The following is a 23,298-nucleotide window of genomic DNA, read 5'->3' on the forward strand; positions in this document are numbered from 1 at the left end:
CTAGATGGAATGGGCTCTGGGTTCCTTTCTTTGGAGATTTTTATTCCATTGATACAGTATGGCGAGGGCTCAAGATATTTTAAAACTTCTCCTGAGTCATTCCGAGACTCAGTGAAGGACATTCTTTAGGGCACTTGTACACTGTTCCTGTGAAACATGAAGGAACCCTATTCCTCTGCAATACAGAGCAATTGTGTCTCCCACATTTTCAATGTAGTCTGTAAAGCTTGGCATAATGCCTTGTGCACCATTATAGACATTATAGCTAGTGCTTAACACTGAATAGCTACGAGTACAATGACTTAGAAGGTAGAATTAGTGTCTGTAAAGACTAGGGTAGGAATCCACTTGCCCTTAGTGGTGGGCCAGCCAAACAAGCACTTGGAATTGTCTTGGACAATTCCTAAAGCCTGGGTGTGGCAGAACAATTCTATTATGTTTCCAGCAACTTCCTTGTTGTATTTTATTTTTTTAAGTTTTATCTTCTAGGAGATTCTCTGCCCTGGGAAATTTCTGTCTCCATTTTAAAACTTTCTACTTTGTAAACTACAAATAGATACTAGGTTGCCTTCCAGAAACTTTCTCTCCTTTCAAAGCCAAAACCTACACTACAGGCTTTGCCAAGCGGCAGGGATGCTTTCACTAACCCCACTCTCCAGCCTGAAGGGCTCATAGAGCAGATCTCACAGCCTTCAAAGGAGATCGAGGCTGTACTCCCCATGCATGCAGTACCTGATGGACTATTTGTTCTAATAGACACAAAGCATCTGTTTTACTTAATTTTCTATTGCTATTATAGGACACAATGACCAAAGCAACTTAGAAAAAAGAAAGTGATTTATTTGAGGGCTTATGGTTTCAGACAGTTGAATCCATGATGGTCAAGCAAAGGCACTGTGGTGGGGACAGCTAAGAGTGCCCAACTTGAGCCACCAGGTAAAAGTCAGAGAAAGAATAATAGGAATGGTGCAGGGTTTTGGCACTAGTCCTTTGAAACCTCAAAGCCACCCTGATTGACATACTTTGTCCAACAAGATGATAACCATTAATCCTTCCCAAACAGTTCTACCAACTTAAGTATTCAAACATATGAACCTATATCAGGGCAGGGGCATTTTCATTCAAACCATCACAGCATCCTTGGTAAGAGGAGCATCTCACTCCAAGCATCTCAGATGAAAGAAAGTGTAAGATATACTAGCCCCTCCCCCTTTCAAAATGCACAATTTTGAGCAAAAGAGAATAATTCAATGTAGGATATTTGCTTTTGACATTGTCTATTTATTCATCCACCCATCTAATGAATTGGCCAGTTAACAGTTACTGAATTCTTTTGTACAGAGGGTAATACCAAGAACAGAGAAGAGTAAGGCCTTCAGAAAATTTCATTGTAATGGAGGAGAAAGATCAGATGGCTGGCTAGCTGGAAAATAATCCATATATGTGCATGCCATTATAACAGAGTACAGAGGAGAGGTATCCTACCCAGTTGAGGAGTGAAAAATGAGGTAACTAGGAAGTGTTTTTTGAGAGAAACTGAGGTAACAAGTTAGGTTTGGGGCAAGGATGGGAAGATGGACGAGTAGGGGAGATTCTATAATGTCCCTAGAGACTAGCAGGTGATGTCCTGGCTGCAGAGTAGCAGTTAGACAAGGCTTCATGGAACACTCAGAGAGGCCTGGGTTTGAGTTTCATTATTTCTTCCAGACAGACACTCAGGGAAGTGACTGGCCAGCTTTGCTGGCCTGGAATGTCTCTTATATGAACAGGTATTTGGGATATGGGGTGGCTTCAACACAACTCTATACACACTAAGCCAAATGCCAGATAGCATGTCCCTATCTCTTTTAAAAACATTCATGGATATTTCCCTGTATTGTTGAACTTGTCAATAATAATAATAATAGAAAAAGGAACAATTTCCAGTTGATTTTACATACTTTTGATAGCTATTTTTATAGACTCACTGATAACTTTTTAAACAAGAAGAACTCTCCAGAAGAATGAGAAGAAAAGAAAACTCATGTTCCCAGAGGTGCCTGCCACCTGCTAAATTGGCTCTCTTTGGATGTCAGAAATGATTATGGATGAAACATCCCATATGGTTATTCCTGAAAATCTCACCCAAAACAGGGGTCAGCTATTCTTCCACATGGCCCTGCATCCCCAACCACCATTTGTTTTCCTGAGTCTCTTTACCAGATGAGTATAAAACCCAATTCCATTGGTGAGACCAGAAAATACCCCATGGAATAACCCTTGTTTGCTTTTTTGACATCGTTACAGGCACCTCTGGAATTCTGGAGTTTTCTTTGCTGTAGGGCTGTGAGTGCTCACAAAGATGATTTGCTGCAGGCCCTGGGAATTCTACGGCTCTTACCACCCACCTAGGATTAGACATTGCTACTTCACTTCTGGATGTTTCTTTATAATGAGCACTCTATTGAGAACTTTGGCAAAGTAAAAGTTTGTTTATTATTCTGGGTAAGCTTTTACTAACTTACCTTATGCCCCATACAACAGAGATTTTTAGCCTCCACCATAAAGTAGTCACTTTCGTTGTGAGAGATGGAAAGGTGACTGAGGAGAGTGATTGTGGATGAGAAGAACCAGGTTCATGGAAAGTGGCAGTGACTCCCCAGACCCAGACTTATGGACAGTAGGTAAAAGCATCCTATTTCACAGGTGGATATAAAAGGTTAGGCAATTTCAATAATTTGTCCAAGATTACTGAGGTTGAGAGTACCACAGGTCTGTGCATAAGGCAAGCTCCTAATTAATATCTGAGGATTTGAAATGTCTTGTGCAAAATTATCTGGGAAAAGACTGGGTCTCTCTTGACTAATTTGGGAGAGTGATTGATGAGGGGTGTAAAATTTGATAAAGAGACTATTCAGTCATGTTTGCAATGTGCTGTTCTTCACATGAAGTCTGTGCTATCTCTTATCTCAGGCTGGAAGAGCCAGTCAGGTGAGAGGAGTGGAGATTTTTTGTGTTCTTTCAGGTTAGGAAGCTGCAGCTAGGCAAGTCTCTTTAATGAATTAGTGATAGACTACAGGAAGAACCCAGGCTCCTGGCATCTTCATCAAAAGCTTTAACACTACTTCTGTGCTTTGCAAGAGTCGACATGCTGCAAGATCAATACAGATTGCCAGATGCAACCTCAAATCCACCATGACAATCTTTCTGAAAACAGGCGATGGTAACTAGATTTTATACAAGTGTCAAGTGAATTTTTTTGGTAGTGTTTGTGAACAATAGTACTAACTCCATGGAATAGAGAGAACTTTGATTTTGTGGGTGACAGGACCCACTTCTTCTCTATAAGTATTCTCTGGTCAACTTGTATCTTCCAGTCTAAAACAATATTCTAGAAGGGAGAATTAAAAATAACCACCCCAATTTCCTCTCAGTTCTATCAAGCCTCATTGTTAGGTAGTTCATTTTTGTATCTATCTAGAGATTTTGCTAACTCTGATTTTCTTTTTTTTTAACTTTAGTTATAAGAATATATCATTGTCCCCCATTGTGTACTGAAAGTCCCTGTATTGAAAGGAATTCTGGTTTTCTTCAGAATCCTCTACTACAGGCAGGATACTCTATCCTCTCAGCATCAGAGCCAGGAAATTATTATAGACTACAGCAATTCTGAGCTACAGACCCCAAGGAACACATCATAGAAAAAATCCAAAGATTCACTTTTTTTTCATAACATGACATATTTTGAATAAATAGTAAAAAAGATTCACACTGATTTTTTTGCTGAAGAATGGAAGAGCTTATTTTCAACCTTCTCCTGTTGCACTACATTTCCAACATAAATATCCCCTAACCTAAGAGTCAGCAAGCAAACATGCAGCAGAAGGCCAGCTTTTGAAGTCACTGGTCAGGATATCCTCATTATGATAATCATTGACATCATCCCCTGGTCAGGATACACTGAGTATGCTCACCAGTGACATCATCAACTTCTTTATCCATTGTTTGGTGGAGAAAGCTGCATGTTTAAAGAGAAAAGGTTAGCAGCAGTTCCGTTACCACATTTACCCATTCAGGAAAGAGTGGGAGAAAAAGGGAGAACAATGCCTTTCACCCTCTGGTCTTTACTGCCTCCCCTTAAAACAGATACAGAAACAACCCTGTGACTCGTCCAACCCCATTGAAGCTTGGACTCAAGGCAATGTTTCATCTGAATATTTTCTTTTGAGAATACAGATCATAGAAATATTCTGGAAAAATCCAAATGGAACAATTTGGTAAACATGATAAGACTTAATAGAATGAAGGCCCTTTGACAGAAGGGCCCTCTCCAGGCATCTGACTGGCCGTCTTAAAAAGACTCTAAATATGTAGCCAGACTAGACTTAATCTTCAACAAAATCTAATTTTAAATACAGTCAACAAAATAAGTTATGAGTTAGCATTTATTTACTTTTGGTTATCTCTGTTCCTCTCTTGTTTCTCTTCTTTAAAGTAAAAAATGAAACTTAAACCCTACAAGTTTGAAAATGAAAGACTCAAAATCAAAGTCAAATTAAATCACTGAAAAGGGAGCTGAAGATAAAGTCATTCCTTCTTCTCAGCCTTACCCAAGACCTTCCACAAGACAGAAGGACTCAGGAAAAGGAATTCAGCCAGAGAACAGACAAGCCTGCTGTGAACATGTGGGGTCGACACATGGCAGAAGGAGGAAATATGTACAGGCATAGTGTTTTATGACCAGTGAATGGCAAGTTTGTCTGGAAGGACTGCTGTAGATATATGAATAGATTCCATATACAATAGGAGGGTTTTGTTGATACTAAAAGATCATTTCCTTATCCTAGGATTGGGGTAAGGGCACAGAGGTTGCCAGCACATAAAATCTGCAAAGAAAAACAAGCCATGCCTAGGAAAGATATCAATGGCCATAACTTCCTCTGGCCCAGAATATGAGAGCTAAATAGGAAGACAAGGCAGAGAGAGCCAAGCCTGTTCTGTCAGTCAGAAAATAAGCATGGTTTGGAGATGCCTTAGTCAGTGGCAGATGTTGGATCAGAGCCATCTGCTTCTGTTTTACCCTCACACACTCTCTGATGGCCATAATCAAATATTCCTCCTTCTTCCCTTCCATGCCTTCAGCATCTACCCAGGAGAGAGTCTCAGCACACTTATTGGTTGAACATAGTAGGTGCTCCACCTACCATAGAAAACCTTCTGAACTTTAAGATGCCCAAATATGCCTTCAGCCTTGAAAGTCCTCTTTGAAAACTATGGCTAAATTCTCTTGACAGGAAAAAAAAAAAACGGGATAATTTAAAGACAGTTTCTTCAAAATAAGATATCAATCAAAAGCATTAACCCACATTGCTCAGAATGTCAAATCAGATGTGGAAAACATAAGGAGAATTTGTAGCTTCTTTAGATTGTAAACTGCTGGGATATGATTCTCTGTGTCCCCAATGTGTATATGCATATTCATGTTTTAACAGGAATATACTCAGGAGGCCACCCAAAAGCTGGCTTAAGAACAAGACATCCTTTTTGTCTGTTTCTTTTCTTTTTGAAGGAATTCCTACCTCCCCCTCATTTTTCTTCTTTGGTTTCCTCATTCTTGTTCACAAACTGACTTCCCCTGTTTAGACCTGACCTTTTTCATTTTAAAGTACTGATGTCACAAAGATTAACTTTATACATTGGTTTCTACAAGCCCATCTGGAATTAAGTTGTGGTTGGATGTTGGTGGCAGTTTGTGATGTTCTTTCCAGATGATACTTCTTGTTGAGATGCTTTTGCTAATGTTTATAATCTAGGAACATCAGTTGGGGCTGCCAAGTGTGGGTCTAAGCTCCCAAGGGCCCAAATTTTAGTCATGGGTAAGAGGTCTTGTTCTATAAATCCTGAGTATCAAAAATGCTTCTGAAGAACATGGTCCCTGTGTGACATCCTTTCTTTTAAACCCAACTCATCAATTGTACCAATAGTAATAGAGATATGAGTTCAGTCCACCATGGTAGAGAATCTAAAAATTGTACTTCATTTTCTCCAATATTCCCACTAGTTTAAATGAGGTGAAAGTGGATATGGACAGTCACACAATAGGACAAAGCTGACAGTGTTTCCCAGGCCAGAGAAGATGCCAGTATGGGTGACTATTCTGGAAGGCTGAATCTGAAGTTAGCAATAGAAAGGAAAGGCCATTCCTGATGTGGAAAATGCTGAGCACAAGTAGAAATCGGAGTTAACCTAAAGCTGTTGCTATGATCCATTTCTAAGTCCCAAGTGGAAGGCAGCCTTCTAAATGTTGGTTTTACCCTCTTAGGGTCCTACAGTTATGTGGGAAAATATAGCTTGCCCACCCACAGGTGATCAGTGGACAGTGTTTGTAGCCTGCTTCTCTAGGTACTTGTCTTAGGATTTTATTCCTGTGAAGAGATACCATGACTAAGGCAATTCTTATAAAAGCAAACATTTAATTGGGGCTATGAAGTGAAAACTTAAGCGTTCTTTAGAAAGTTAGTAGTTTTGGATTGGGCTTTGCTGGAACAAACCTGTGAAGGAACGTTTCCTGAAGTGGACATAGGTCAAAGGCTAAGGCAGACTCTTGAAGGAATGTTTTGCTGAAGAAGAGACAGGTGAAAAGATGTTCTATTAAACATGTAAAAGGACATTTGATGAAGGATTCTTCACTAACTGCACACATGTATTTGTCTACCTTACACTGTGTAGTTGAACTCCATTTGTTGGAAGTTTATAGAAAGAAATGCACCAAAACACTTTTGGTGGTATACTTGGTTTTTGCTGCTTCTGCAGACTAAGGTTGATTGGCAGAGTGATGTCAGCTGAGACAGATTCATTTGCTAAGACAAAAAATGTGCTGAGGCAAGACGGGTGGAGAACATGTGATATTTGGAGGAAGTATAAAAAGGACTCTACAGACAGTGATGGTGGCTGAGCTTGACTTGCTTACATGACTAGACACTTCTTGGTCTCAACCAATTCTTCACTGATCTTCACTTCTCTGAAGAGGCACAGCTGAGAGAACTTTTCCTGGTGTTCCTGTTGTCCCTGGTCCCTTTTGCTGACTCATGGAGAGGCTGAGGCCTTTGTTAGGTAGTGCCATCACTGCTGATTCCTGTTTTTTATCCTGATTCTACCAAACTGCTGGACTGCTGGTATATCTATGAAGTGTTTATGAGTGAGTCAAGCTGCCAATTTCCTGACAACATAGATGGGAGTTGCTCTAAGAAAAAAAAATTCTAAACAGGTCCACTTCCCCAATATCCTTTCTTTTCTACTACCTCTGGTGGGTGGTGGGATAGAAGGGAGGCTAAAATGTTGAAAAAAACATCATTAAAAGTAGATTTTGAAAAAAATTTTAGCTACAAGGATGGCTGACAGATTCAGAGGTTCAGTCTGTTCTCATCATGGTGGGAAGCATGACATCATGTAGGCTGATTTGGTGCTGGAGAAGGAGCTGAGAGAGTTCTACATTCTGATTCTGAAGCCAGCCAGGAGGAAACTGACTTTCCAATGGAGCTAGGAGGAGGGTCTCTTCAACATTGGGTGGAGCTTGAGCATAGGAGCGGCAAAGCCCCATAGTGACACATTTCCTCCAACAAGGCCACACCTACACCAACAAGGCCACACCTCCTAATAATGGCACTTCCTGGGCCAAGCATATTCAAACCACCACAGTACTTCACATGGAAATATGGTCAATGTGGGAAACAAGATGTTTTCAAGCCCTGGCATGAGCAGAGGATCAGGTGTTTAATCCTTGGTGGGTCAGATATCTTTGCCTGATTTTTCCCTGTATTTGTGCTCACTTTGGGGAAACCATTCTCATCTGATCATCAGAATCCCAAGAAAGAACCATGAAGGAGTTTGAGAAGCCTGTCACCAACACTTTAAAAAGGCTGGGGTGGAATAATGGTCACCATGTTGACAATCTCAAGGGCTCTGAGGGCATTATGGCATTCACAGCTAGATATCAGCACCAGTAGCATCCTTCCTGGCTCAAGTCCTAGCTCCAGCCCTTCACTGCAGAATTGGGATGACCTACTGAATTTCCTTATGCCTTAGTTTACATTTAATTTTAATTTTAAAACTAGGAGTGTTCAGAGCTGGAGAGATGGTTCAGTGGTTAAGAGCACCAGCTGGTCTGCCAGAGGACTCAGGTTCGGTTCCCAGCACCTACATGGCGGCTTACCACTCTCAGAAGATCTAACACCCCCTTCTGAACTTCATGAGTACTGTATGCACATGATATAGACATAAACACAGGCAAAACACCCATACACATCAGATAAATAATGAAAAAATTGAAATACAATAAAACTAGGGTTGATGGTAATGATGCTATGCTCAAAGGGCTGTGGCAAGGAATAAATGAGATAATGCATATTTTAAAAGTTAGAGGAGTGCTCAGGTATGCCTTGGACAAATATAAAATATCATGCCACCAAGATGGTTATGTCCCTGTTCATCCAGGACAGATCTTAAAGAGAACCTAGCTAAATGATTTTTAAAAAAAAAAAATGAAAAAAGAAAAAAAAAAAAAAAAAAAAAAAGAAAAAAAAAAAAGAAAAAAAAAGGCCTTGAACTTACAATGTAGCTGAGGCTAGCTTTGAACAGTTGACCTTTCTCTACCTCTGAAATTCTGGGCTTACAGTTATTTGCCACTCCACTCAGCAACGCTTACGTTCCTCTGTTGTCGTCACCATTAGCATAGCACATTTCCTCATATCACCTCCAAACAGTTTCCAGGCACGGAGTTTGGTAGTTCCACAAGGAACAATTCTTGCTGAGGCCCTGAGAAAGGCGCTTTTGTAATGAGACGAGGAGAGGGCTCAGGGAGGACACTTCCCAACAGTGAACAGATGAATGGGAGGCCCTCAGTGCTGTGGCAAAGCAACTTCCCATTATTAATTTGATGGTGTGTTAAATTAGCCATTTTTATGAGTGGCAGAGGGAGTTCCTTCAGGGGTAGCCGCTCATACTGTGTTCTAAGAGCCCAGGTCCCAGCAGACTGCCATAACCATGCCTGTTTCTCTGCTGATTGGGAGGGGGTAACTAAGGGAACCCACACTATGTTAGCTGCATTTCTTTTCTCTGGAATAATTCAATCTAACCTTTAGGAGACAATGTGTCCTTATCTTGAGTGACTCCAAGCCTACGGGTCCTTTTCCTTCTCTCCTCTTCCTGAAATACCTTCCACTTGGAGATATCCTCTTGGCTGCTGTGTGTGTCCTGTGGGGACATCAATCCCTTTAGAAATTCTGCTTTTCTTGAAGCAAGATGGAGAAAAATGTTTCCGTGGAACTCCACTATGGGAGATCAGTATGTGTTGTCTGATAAATCATTGAGCCTGGTAGATGGGGTGGAAAATTTATGTTATACTAAATAAGAGCCTGAGGTTAGGGACAGAAGTGCTTGGGAAAATAGAAAAATGAAAGAATAACTTTAGGAAATTCTCAAGGGGGACAGCGGTGGAAACAGAAAAGAGTTACAACTAGCAACAACACTTGATATACTTTGCTCTGGAGTGTGTGGTGAAAACTTTGTTTTCCTTACGGCTCTTCGGTAAAATATATTAACAGAACTTTCTTTCAAAAACCATTGGATGGTCCAGTATTGACCTATAATTGGGTGAACTCAAGAAGACATTCTGCATGCTTGGGGAGAGAAAGGAGAAGAGGAAGACTGGATAAAGATGTACTGAGGCATCCAACACCTACTAGAACCGATAGACAAGGCTACCTCCCTTCAGTATATTCTGTGCTTGCCCCATTGTAGGTATAGGTCATCCTTAATCTCAGACTCATTTTTCTCTTTTCCCTTTATTACATGGTGTTATGGACCCAGTTCTGAGCATCTGGATTCATAAATTGATACCTTGATTCCTTATGTGTTCTTATTTGGGGTTACCATCTTTTTCTGTGGTGATTGTGTGAGTTCATAAGTTTAGAGCCACCATCAAGTAGGACAAAGAAGACCCACTAGAGCTCTCTGGCTCTCTACACATACATTGAATAATAAAATAAACAAATCAAAATCAAATGAAAACAATCTACAAGCCAAGAAGGGAGGCCCTACCACTAAACTGCCCTGCAACCTTGCTTTTGCTGTGAACTTGAGCTTTGTGATTCCACAATAGCAAGAGTGTACAAGTCTGCAATCAAGCCATTCGGTGTGTGGTATTTCTGTCTATATAGCACACATGGTAAAGTGTACTGCCTCCTTAAAGGAAGTGACTCTTCTTCACAGTCAGACATACAAATTTTTCCCCAAGTATGTTTTTAATATAAGAATTCTGTTCAAGCTAGGTGTCTGCTACCATTCAGGAGAAACAATTCTTTATGTAAAACTGCTTGACTTGACAGAAATATTTTTCAAGTTTACCACACATTTGCATCCGACAGAGGACTCCAGGTGGACAGCAAATAGAGGAAGATAGGTGAGTACAGGCCACACAGCCCCAAATCCTCAGAGCAGACAGCAGGACATTCAGGGAGGTTGCAGGGAGAAAGAGCGGAAGTTGCTCTTTCAGCCTGAAAACGTGAGTGTGCAGATCTTGAGCACTGGCTGCAGTGTTAAGATCTCAGTGCTGAGATACATTGTAGTTTTCTGTAGATCTTCAGCACTGGCTGCAGCGTTAAGATCTCAGTGCTGAGATACTTTGTAGTTTTCTGCAGTTCTTGAGCACTGGCTGCAGTGTTAAGGTTTCAGTGCTGAGATATTTTGTAGCTTTCTGCAGATCTTGAGCACTGGCTGCAGTGTTAAGGTTTCAGTGCTGAGATACTTTGTAATTTTCTGTAGATTTTGAGCACTGGCTGCAGTGTTAAGATCTCAGTGCTGAGATACTTTGTAGTTTTCTGTCTTCCCTGTTACTTGGAATCTTTCACATTCAGCGAGAGCTTGGTTTCTCCTCGAAGCCCCTTCACCTGATTAAACCAGGATCATCCATCCAGGATAATTTTTATTTTGATTAGCTGAAAATCAACTGATTTGGAGATTAAATTATGTCTGTGACATCCTTCACAGTAGTGCCTTCGCTAGTGTTTGATTGAATAATTGAGAGGTGTACATATATGGCACACGGCTGAAAATCCCCTGGACACTCTAATACTCCTAGAAGCACCCTTTTGCAGTCCTTTCTAGACAAGGATGTACCAGAAGGGGAATTTGGGGAATATCATTGAGGCTAGCCAATTGACATACCACAAAGCCATCACACCAGCAAATACTGCTGCTTTGCTGTCATGGTTTTATTCTATAAAATATCTGAGGTGGGTCTGTCAAACACAAAACAGCAACAACAAAACTCCTGCAATGCACCCATAGAAAGGCCTCTGGGCTTCAGAAAGCCACATTCTCTTCCTCTTTCCTTCTTTGTCCTTCTTGGATTCAAATTCATCCAGGCATCTTTGTCTATCTTTGGATCTATTTGCTGGAATGCCTAGAAAAGAAGAATAGATAAAATTTATATTATGTCTTGCTTTATTCTGATTCTTTTCATTATAATCTGGGAATGACTCTTTGCTTTATCATCCGTGTGCTGTGGGAAGCTGGGAAAATCTCTTACTTATCCAAGGTTCATAGAAGAATCTAAAAGTTCAGTCCATGGACTAAATCAACAACTATAAAACAACTCACGTCCCAGGAGCTTGCTAAGTGATGATATATTCTAACAATTTGGGTTACATTTTATTTCTATTAATCTATCTATCTATCTATCTATCTATCTATCTATCTATCTATCTATCTATATTGTGTGTGTGTGTGTGTGTGTATGTGTGTGTATACAGGTGTGTGTACAGGTATGTGTGGAGGTCAGAGGACAGCTTGTGGGAACTGGTTCTCTCCTTCTACCATGTGGTTCCCCAGAATTGAACTCACGCTGTTGGTCTTGCTCTCTGCCCTCTGAGCCATCTAGCCAGCCTAATGATGCAACATCGAGATTATTAACAACATCCATATCACTCACATTGCTTTCTTGAGCTCTTTAAACACAATTCCAGAATAAGTTCTTTGCCCAGATCCAGAGCTACACCCAAGTTAGAATTTGTATCAACTGACATGCCCTAAGAGTTATCCCAAGTAGTTTTTTTGCTATTTTAAGACATATATGTATTGAGGGAAGCTTCTGATATCTGTTCTTTTCTCAGAAATCTGTTCTGATATCATTTTCTCAGAAATATTGCCTACAGCATTAGCAGCAGCAATGATAAATATAACAACGGTGAAATCCACAAGCCTTCAATGGGTGCTAAAGAAGTCAATGACAATCCAAACGGCAGGAGAAAAAGTTTCTTCTTACCAATTAATGGGAAGCCAAGTCTCATTTGCCACCTGCATGGCAATTTTGAACCTGTCAGGGAAAAAGGAAGCCAGTGGTGCTTCATCTCGTCGCTAGTCTTCATAGGGACTGTTCTGTAAAGCAAATGAAAATAGCATTCATTAAAGTAAAAAATAGAAAGCCTGTGTCAGCTCCCTATGTCCTTCGATGGAAATAGAGTCCGTCACTGCCAGGGAGAAGCAGCTCAAAAGGTCTTAGACCTGTATATTCCGCAGATGACTGGAGAGTGAATGTTTCCCTAAACTCTTCTGAAAAGTTTAAACTGGAATGTATTGTGTTCCTCCTGTGACTTATGAGTTAAGAGTCATTATAGGGATTAAAAGAGTTTGTCTACTTCTGAGTTTTGAGACTGAGAAAATGCTCTAAAGTTGCAGGTAAAGTCCAAGAAACGAACAAAGACTTCCAAGATAGGCTTTTCTGAACCATCCAGAATGGCGATAAAAAGAGTCATAGAATCTGCTGTGAGCACATTCCTTTGTAAACATAAACAGAATCAAAAATGAAACAAAATGTTGATACAAACTCCTTTTTAAGTTTGTAAACATTATTTTTATTGTTTATTTTAAGTGGATGCATATTTTCTCTGCATGTATGTCTGTGAACCATATGTATGCTGGTGCCTGCAGAAGCTAGAAAAGGCAGTTCAGTTTCCTGTAACTTGAGTCACAGAAAGTTGTGAGCTGCCATTGAATTGGGAATTGTACTGGGAGTTGAGCCTGGAGACTTTGGGAGAGTAGCAAGTGCTCTTTACTGCTGAGTCACCTCTCCAGCCCCCACAAACTCCTCCTGATAACATTTAGTTTATAGTCCATAATTGTTTCTATTTTTTTTTAACTTTGTTACTTTGCTTACAATTAGGAACATAGCCACTAGATGGCGGTATATAATGTATAATTAAAGTTTTAAAAATGGTATAAAAAGGAGAGGCAGAGGCAAGAGGACTGACCATGAGTTTGAGACCTGCTTTGGCTATATAGCAGTACCTAGTCTCATATAGACATAAAATAGACAGACAGACAGACAGACAGTTAGGCAGACTGGCAGGATAGTTTATTCATTTCATATATTTATTCAACATATTTCACATTCTTCTCATATGCCCAGAACATTACAAGGTGAAAGAACTTGCATACAGAATTTTTGCCTTACATAAAAATAAACATCTTTATTGCTACTTTCATATAGAAACCTTATGCTATCAACTTCTAATTTATTGATGATGCTCCTAATCAGAAAGAACAAGCTCTTATAGATCATTTCTCACAATTATGGTAATCTAATTCTCATCTTATCCACATTCCTTGATTAAAATTACCTCCTTCCTTTGTTGGGAATGTTGGTCCCACCGCTGTGTGCTCCCCTGTGTTGGGACATCAGTTTCCCCTGTTTGCCACAGCAGCCCCTCTAGGGACTTTTCTCTGCTTCCAGAGACCCAGGGAATTGTTTGTCTTCATCCCAGTTACTAGTGGAGGTGAGAAGAGACTCACTAACCAGAGTCAAGGGTAACTATTGGGCTATGAAGTGCTGAGAACTCTTCTGTGGGGATATTTCTTTTTGAGGTCAAGTTTTATAGTTTCTTGTTGCTTTGAGAAAATATCTTGACAAAAACAAATTGAACAGAAAATGATTGATTTCAGCTCACAAGTCCATCACTGTGGGGAAGTCACAAAGACAGGAACTCAAGACCACTGATTCCATCCAGTTCATAGCCAAGGAGCAGAGAAAAGAGGAACTGCTTGTGCCCAGCCCCCACTCTCCTTTTCATTCAGTCAGGACTCAGATTGAGAAAGGAGACACTCAACTGCGGCTCTTGTTCCCATCTCAGTTAGGATAATCAGGATAATCCTCCACAGGCATGCCCAGAGGGCTTTCTCCCTGGTGTCTGTAGATTCTGTCAAGTCAACAACACTAAAGCAACCTCTCAGAGGATTTCAGTCACAGCGCTTTTCTGCTCTGAGAACACCTGCAAAGGTTCACCAACTTCTATTCTAAGTAGCTGTAGAAAGTTAGTGAAGAAAGGAGCTGGGTAGTTGAAGAAAGTTGGAGGCCTGCTCCAGTGCTTTGTTTCTCCAGACCCAACTTTGTTTTGAACCAGCGGGACAGCTTTTATGTGTCATTTAATTCTCTGGGTCCCACTCTGCTCATTCTGAAATCTGTCTTTCTCTGCTGCCGGCTAGGATGACACCAAAAGAGCAGCAGTTGGATGACAGAGCCTTGAGACCACAGCCCTGGTATTTACAGTTGTCTCTGCTAGTCTCTTGTCTTCATCCTCAGAAGGCCTTCACAGTTTGCCTTTTGTCTTTGTCCTTGGAAAGCTTTCACGTTTCTGCCTTTCTAATCAATACTGTACTTGGTGACTCAGGTTGCCTCTAGCAGCAGTGTCCACTTAAGCATATCATCAGGCATGCCTTCTCCTTTTAAGACTTGTTTCCCATAGCCTTCGACAGTCACCACACAAGACTCTGGTAACAGTGACACTGAGAGGCTTAATGGATACTAATAAATGAGAGGCCAGAAGTGATTGTGTCAGGTACAACTGGCCCTAGAGGGACATTTTATTGAATCTAAGGTTCTTTTATAGGATTAATGCGCTCTCTCTCTCTCTCTCTCTCTCTCTCTCTCTCTCTCTCTCTCTCTGTATGTGTGTGTGTATGTGTGTGTGTGTGTGTGTGTGTGTGCATCATGAATTTAATATATAAGGCAACATAAATGTTGCCTCATATATTTCTGTAATATGTAACATAATGAACCTGTGCTCAGTTTATAAGATACAAGAATGAGACTAAAATTAAGCCAAAATAAGGGAAGATGGTTTATTATAGTTGTCTTGCTATATTTTCCTTTTTTTCTGATGCAGAATACATACTAACTCAACCAGTAGTTGAAGATTTTCCTAGTCTACCCGGGCAAGATTAGATATACCATATGAGCCCATTTATGTAACAAGTCAGAATATTCTATACTTCCTCCTTAGGCACTGGACTCTCAAGTTCCGTCCAAGGAAGTTAGAGTATGACAAGTATTTTCCTTGAAGTCTAGAAAATGCTATTCAATCTTCTTCCAAAGGAAAGGCCAAAGAAAATGCTTCAAAGAAAGCATTTCCTAATTTAAAACACTTTTTATACTAGATATCTGTTTTTTTCAAAGACCCTTTACATTTCTCTCTTATATAATATAAATGTACATACGAACATATATTCATTATATATAGCCATATGTTTATTGGTGATGGGATATGGATATATCCTGAGAAATTTATTCTTAGCCAATCTTGTCACTATGTGAGCCAGAGTCCACCTACACAAGCATAAAATCTATAGGTCAGTCATTCAGTGTACTCAAGAATGCAGTAAACATAAGATGTATGATAAGTATGCATACTGTTTACAAGAAAAATATTTCTATAGAAAGAGTACAAAGCTAAAACAATGCTTTAAAAAGTCTACTATAGTAAGCACATAAATCAACAACACAGTCATTTGTTATCATTGGCAAGCACTATATACTGCATACAGCCATATCCATGATACTTTCCCATAACTGGCAGTGCAACGAGATTCTTATGCCAACATCATTACAGACACCTGAGTAGCCCATTATGTTATAACGTTATGATGGCTATGACATATCTAGGTGACAGACATTTTTCAGCTCCATTATAATCTTACAGGGTCACCATAATATATTTGATGCATTGTGGATTCAGAAGTCATTATATACTGAATGGCTAGATGTGTATGAATGAGTCACAAGGGCAAGTCAGCCATGCACTTTAGATACAGAGAAGTCGAAGGATAAACTCACTCTAGGTTTTGCTTTTTGGTTTGGTTTGTTTGTTTGTTTTGTTTTGTTTTGTCTAAGGATAACTTTGAACTACAAAAGAGCCACACAGGGGAATGTTATTTAGACCAAGTATCTAATGAACATTTCCAAGAATTTACCTTGTTTCTTGTCGTCTCGGCTAGAGCATCTAAGACAGAGTATCCTTAAAATGCATGGCTTCATGGAAGCCTTTACTACATTTTGGTGGAATTTCATTTATAAATCCTTGAGAGACATCATAGAATTATCCTATGACTGTGGGTAAGATCTCCTGGATGGCCAACCAGACAGGAGATTATTTCTAATAAAATATAAATGTAGTGTTTTTATGGTTTCATGTAGTGTCTTCATGACTTTTAAAATCCTGCAAGGTATATAGATATTAACTTTTTAATGCAAAATAAAGCCACAAAAGAAAAATGCTAATGAAAAAATGTTTTTCAGATTGGAGGAACTAAGTGACAATGGTATAGATTCCCTTGGGACAAAAAGATAATAAGTTATGAAAATAAAATCAATTGTAGATTAGAAGTAAGAAGAAAATAGGAAATGGGAGTGATCCCGAGATAGATTTAAATGGACATGACTGGAAACTAAAATGGTCACTGGATTATAATAGACACTAGATTCAGTCTGCACTGAAGGCTTATATTTCATGGAAGAGAGAAAAGGTAGACTGAATAATGTGTGTAAATGACAACTGTTACAACTGTTAGCCTGCAAACGAGATACTATCCGATATACTTTGATATAAGCCAACTGGTCAACAAGTGAACTAGAGGAAAATCAGTCTTGCCATTTTCAATATTAGCAACAGAGCCATCCCATGCTTCAAAACTAGACATAAGCTATTTTGTAGAAAAGGCTAATCTCATCAATTAATCAAAAATGTTTATTGAGGGTGTATCTTGTATGAGAGATATTATTATAGGTGCTGGAGATATAGTCTTTATCTCCAGATAAACATTCATTGTAGAGAGAAATACTACACATTACCATACGGGAAGCAGAGAATTATCTTCAAGGATAGATACCATATCTAATTACATAAGAATAACAAGTGAGGCTGTAATCGGTAAAACACAGCAGAGATGAGTCTTCTCTAGGGGCAGTGGTCATGGAAGACCTCCCTAAAGAGGTTGTATATAAGTTGGAGGTAGAAAGGTAAGGAAACATTACAGAACTGTGAAGCTGCGGATGAAATCAGTGAAGACCCAGTGAAGGCAGATATGGTGGCCCCAGAGGGTGAATCAGTGTGGCGTGTTCTAGAAGCTGCTAGTAGATAGCCTATGTGCACACACAAGTCATACTGATGCAGTATGAGATCAAAAGCTCAGCTTTCTTGCTGAGAGTCAAAACCAACTAGATTAAAGAGCATGATCGAAGCTTTGGGGCAAGTGGGTTCTTCTTCCCCAATGGAACCCATACCTGAAGTTTGGTTGCCATAGGAAGAGTCGGTGAATGAATTCTCTCAGTGAGCAAGCTATCACTCAAAAAGAGATAAGTGTATGATCCATATACACTCCTTCCTTCCAAACTGAGCTGGAATTCCCCCAACAAAGGAGTTATTCTTATTTCCCTAAGAAGTTGACTCAAATAGTGTCCCCTTCATTGGGAAACTTGAAGCCAAGACAGAAGGTAACTCCAAAACAGCTCTGTAGGTTTTGTGTCTTTCTGTGTGAAAAAGCAGAAGGAATAGGAATGATGGAGCAGTGGGATGGAAATCCCCTTGGCTTTGATGGAAGCAATCTCCTAAAATCCATACCAGCGTGTTTTTCCTTTGGATGTTATTTTAGTTACTGTTCTTTTGCTGTAAAGAGACATCATGACTAATGCAACCTACAGAAAGAGAATGTAATTGGGTCCCTGCTTACAGTGCCCATGGGTTAGTCCATGAACATCTTGGCAAGGATCATGGAGGTATGGAGGCATGGTGCTGGAGTAGTAGCTGAGACTTCACATCTGACCCATAATTTGTAGGCACTCATGTAGGCACTCATGTGTGCGCGCACGCACACACACACACACACACACACACACACACACACATCTTCACTGACAGACCACCTCCAATAAGGCAACACCTTCTAATTCTTTGCAAACAGTTCCATTAATTAGGGATCAACCATTTAACTATAAGGGCTTATGAGGGCCATTCTTCAAAGCACCACAGAAGGAGATAACAAAGAATGCCCACCACTCATCAGGATTTGTGACAGAGATTGGTGAAATAGGATTTGGGTCACAGTTGGAGCAAACTGGATTTCCAAAGAGAACCAGCATTCACTCAGGGCTTAAACTAGAGTCTTTGCTATTTCCTACCATTTCTGTTCTCTACATCACTATGCAAATGTCAGTAGCCTATTTCTATATCTGTCCCTCACATCTGATTCCATTACAAAAAAAAGTTTGTTTATTCTTTGACTTCCTGATTCTTACCATTGAGAATAAAGTGGTTGTGGAGTTCAGACCATCGAGAAAAGTTGCCTCACATCCATTTCTCCTGAAATCTCTGTTATCAGTCCCTAAGTACTGTTGTTGCTGAGGAATAAACTACGCAGGCAGGAAAACAGTCCCACTTAGCAGGAAAACAGCCTCTCATCCTTTGGGAAAGCAGTCTTGGCTAAGTCTAACTCACACAGAGAAACCCTGTTTATCCAGTGTTTCTTGTTGCACCCTCCCTCCCCCCAAGATCTATTACAGTGGCTTTCTTTGTATTGTGGCCAGCAGAAGTGGGATCACCCAGGCCAGACAAGCTCCAGGCCACTGAAGGTTGAATTTCAGTCCAGGCAGTCTGGGTACCATTATCTGCTGGGTGGTTGGGATTATCTCTGGGTCTAAAGGAACTGAACTTGTCCAGTTAAAAACAATTCTTTAGGGGCTGGAAAGATGGTTTGGTGGTTAAGAGCACTAGTTGTTCTTCTAGAGGATTCAGGTTCAATTCCCAGCATCCACATAATGGTTCACAAATATCTGTAACTCTAACCCCAGGCAAGTTGACACCCTCTGATGTCCTCCCTAGGGGATTTGACACCCTTACCTGGCCTCTGCCAGGACCAGGTACTCAAAACATCCATACATATAAAGTAAATGAATAAATGATTTTTAAAAACACTTTCGTATACACTAGCTAATGCCTTTGGGAAGATAATTATGATTCTTTGTAAAATTATTTCAATTTTGACAAGGTATATAGAGTTCATGAGATTCAAATAGTTCTATGTATTTTGCAATAAAACCTAATACTCCACCCCAAACCTAGGTTCATATTCCCCAGAGGCAATCACATTCAATTATTTTAATCTTTCCTTTGGCAGTTACCTCAATAATTTTAAATAACATTCTCACACAGCTAGTTTTTCAATTTTAGGCATAATCTATTGACTACCCTACTAGCATTTGGCCGTCTGATGCACACACACACACACATACACACGTTTCTCTAGTAACATTAATAATTTCTATGGAAGTGACTATGCCTTATTTTTATTATTTTGAGAGCAAATGTAATAAGCTCACACTGCTGGGTCCCAGGGAGTAGTTTTGTTTTTCTAATTCAATTATAAAGTTATCTTATAATTTGCCTACTGTCTTTTCTTCAACCCCTATGTCACCTGCTCTCTGTCATATGTCTTACTGGTCTCTGCTCTCCTTGTCTGCAATCCTTCCAGGACCTTTTACCCTCTGTGGCCATATGACAGTGCTATTGAGGTCACTGTCCCAGCCACACTCCTTTGTAGACCCCGGGGTTTCCATGTGCCTTTTGGCTGATTATCTAATGTTCTAGATTTCATTTCTCATTCCTTATCGATTTACTCTCAATCTTCCAGTAGCTTCTCAAAAGAGGGTGTACATGAGTTGGTACCTGATTTTCGATAATCTTTGTCTCTCTTCCCTGATAGAAGAGAAATCCTCACCGCCCTCCCGTTCTCTATCCATGTATTGCTGAGAAAGTGGGTTTGTTTGAAGCCCAGTGGTTTCTTTTCAGTGTCTTCTTGTTCTCTTGAGAAAACGTTGCTAACATGGTATCTATGAATCATTATTCATTCATAATACTGAACAGATACAAAGTGCTTTCATTCTAGAAACTTGGATCTGGCAGCTCCTGAATTTTTTTCTAATTGTTTCCTTTATCTTTTTCTCTCCTTCATATCTTTTCTGGCACATTTCTTTTTTTTTTTTAAATCATCCTGTTGGTGTGTGCTGTTCCTTCATTTTCTTGTATTCTTTCTTAGGTTCTCTCTCTTTCTGAGCTAGTTTCTCACTCTCCTTTCTCAGGAGCATTTCATCTGTAATTGTAGATAGATTTCACTCTGTTCTCTGAATGTACTTTACCTTTGTTTTTTTTTTTTTTTTGTAGTCTCTTTGTTTTAGAGAAGGAACATTTGGAGGTAGCTGAGGTTACACTCTGAGGGAGCAGATTGCTTTAGTACAAATCGCAGCATCAATACCTCACCCCATATGTAACACTCAACATGATACTTAACCCCCATGGAGCTCAGTTTTCCAAACTATGAAATGGGGATAATTGCTGCCCTTGCTCCATGCAGGCTTTTTCTATGGACTCTAATAGTTTGATAGCACTGGGAGCAGAGCCTTGCATGCAGGAGTGGGCAGCTCACATTAGCTGTGATTGTTATGTAGGCAGTATCTTCTTTCATCTTTCTGAAGATGATAATTACAGGAATTTCTCTTGAAAACATTCTTCTCTTTTCTTCTTTGTCTCTGTACTTTTGCTGTTTGTGGTTAGCTGTTTCCTTGGGGCTCTTTGTTCCTTGCTAAAGGCTTCCTGAAATAATCCATGCTATAGTAAACAGTGAAAACATTTTTGTTGTCGTTTTATTTCATTTGAGGACAGGTTCTCACTTGTATTCCAAGCTGGTTTGAACTCCCTGGGTAGCTGAGGCTGACCTTGAACCTGATTCTCCTGCACATAACTCCCAAGTGCTCCCATACTTCTTTCAGATATGCATTCCAACAGTTAACACTAAAGAAGTTAAAATACTCAACTGAATGTTCTCTGTTTGCCCCGATTTACTGATGGACAGTTTTCCTGTAGATATTTTGCTTTGCATTTTGTTGTAATGCCTCTAAATTGTAGATTTTTTTTGCCTATGGATACAAGCCTGGTAGACAGAGTTTTCAGAACAGAGCAGGGTGGATCTTGGGTAGCCAGTCCCGTGGTTCACTATCAAATCTGCCCCCCATACACCCACCACACACACACACACACACACACACACACACACACACACACACACACCTAAACCCTCTGCTCATCTGCTCACTCTAGAGTTCTCCAGACACTTCCTGTCTGATTTCCCACCAGTGTTGAGGCAGACAGCTCTGTGAACCTTTGGATTTCTATGCTTCATATAGACATTTAACAGATCTGTTGTTTCCATCTCTCTCTGAACTCTCTTAATTAGATGTGTTTGGAGTCTATACTGCTCCAGCTTCTTGGAACTTCTGAGGTACAGACCTGCCTGCTTCTGAACTTTTCCCACTTCAGACTTCAGTTCTAGCATTCTTCCCAAACTTGTTCATTTGTTCTAGTTCCAGAATTCAATGTCTAAATCCCCCCTTCAGTTTTAATTTATTCTTATACATTTTTACCTTTTAAAATTTGTTGGTGGGTGTTTTTGTTACCCAGGGTCAGAGACTGGGCCAAGTGATTCCAGCCTCATGTCCTCTTAGTTAAAAAAATTGAAAGAAAGGCTCACACAGATTGCAAAGTAATAAGGAAACTTTATTCAAAGCAAACCAATGATGCACATCAGAAACAAATACATCTTCAAGACTGAGAGTGAGCCATGTACCTGAGGCTATTCAAAGGGCCTGGTTATTGCTTAGGGCTTCCTTCAATGAGGTTCAAGAGAATAAGGAGTTTGGTTGCTAAGGATACACTCCTAACATGAGGATATTCATGTAACATGGGAAATTTTCTCTTGATTGATAAGTTGGAATATGCAATACTTTTCTTATTGTACTTGTTTCTTCCCATCATGCATCTGGGTTAATCATATGTGTGAAGAATTTTGCATAGGTATAAGAAGGCAAATAGGGGATTCTCCCCATAAGCCCACTCAGAGTATACTGTTTGCCTTATTGTTCATTAATGCAAAACAAGTTCAGGATAGACTGGCACATCTCTCTTATGTTTTGGGACATGTTTGGATAGAAATATGGTGATGCCAAAAACCTAGTAGAGGAGTGATTTACTTTCATTGTTTAAATAAGGTATATGTACAGCCTAGTATGGGTTGCTAGCAGGTTGATAGATGCAGTATTTGGTTGAAGAGGGGTATGTGAACATAGTAGGAGCAGTAATGGCTTAGATTGCCAAGTGCATTTTCAGAAGAGAATATGGTTATAGCTAATGCCAAGTGGACTCTCATGTTGCTAATCTATCCCCCATGCTTGTTGGCCTCTGTTTTTCTTTGCTTGCTATGTAGACCAGGGTTAGCCTAGAGTTCATCATAGCCCTTGCTGGTCTCAAACATATAGTTGGTCTCCTGTCTTAGTAGTTGATGTACAGGGATTCCACCATGCCCAGCTTTTGTTCATTTTTCAGTTCTGAGGACAGAACCTGGGGCCTCTTGGGTTCTAGGTAGGTTGTTACTAACTGAGCCATACCAAGGTACACATAGACAGCTTTTAAAGAAACTCTTTATTGTTGTATTGATCATTAGTTGCTTGTTTGTTTTACATCGTGACACCAACGTGAGTCATTTGGGAGGAAGGAACCTTTATTGAGGCATTGCCGCTGATCAGATGGCCTGTAAGCTCTGTGGGGCATTTTCTTGATTAACGATTGATGAGGGAGAGAACCACAATATGGGTCTTGCCACTTCTTGGCAGGTGGCTTTATGTAGTATAAAAAAGCAGGCTGTGCAAGCCATGGGGAACAAGCCAATAAGAATCATTCCGCCATGGTTTCTGCTTCAGTCTCAGTTTCCTGCTTCTGGCTATGCTTGAGTTCTTGTCCTGACTCCTCTCAATAATGGACTGTGACATGAAGTGTAAACCAGAGAAACCCTTTCCTTCCCCAAGATATGTTTGATCAGAATGTTTTATCAATAGAAAGCAAACTAGGACCGTTGTCATTTCTAGAGTTTTGGGGAGGTGCAGGTTAT

This window comes from Grammomys surdaster, unplaced genomic scaffold (genome assembly GCF_004785775.1).
Source record: "Grammomys surdaster isolate TR1022 unplaced genomic scaffold, NIH_TR_1.0 130, whole genome shotgun sequence".
In the NCBI taxonomy this organism is placed as follows: Eukaryota; Metazoa; Chordata; class Mammalia; order Rodentia; family Muridae; genus Grammomys; species Grammomys surdaster.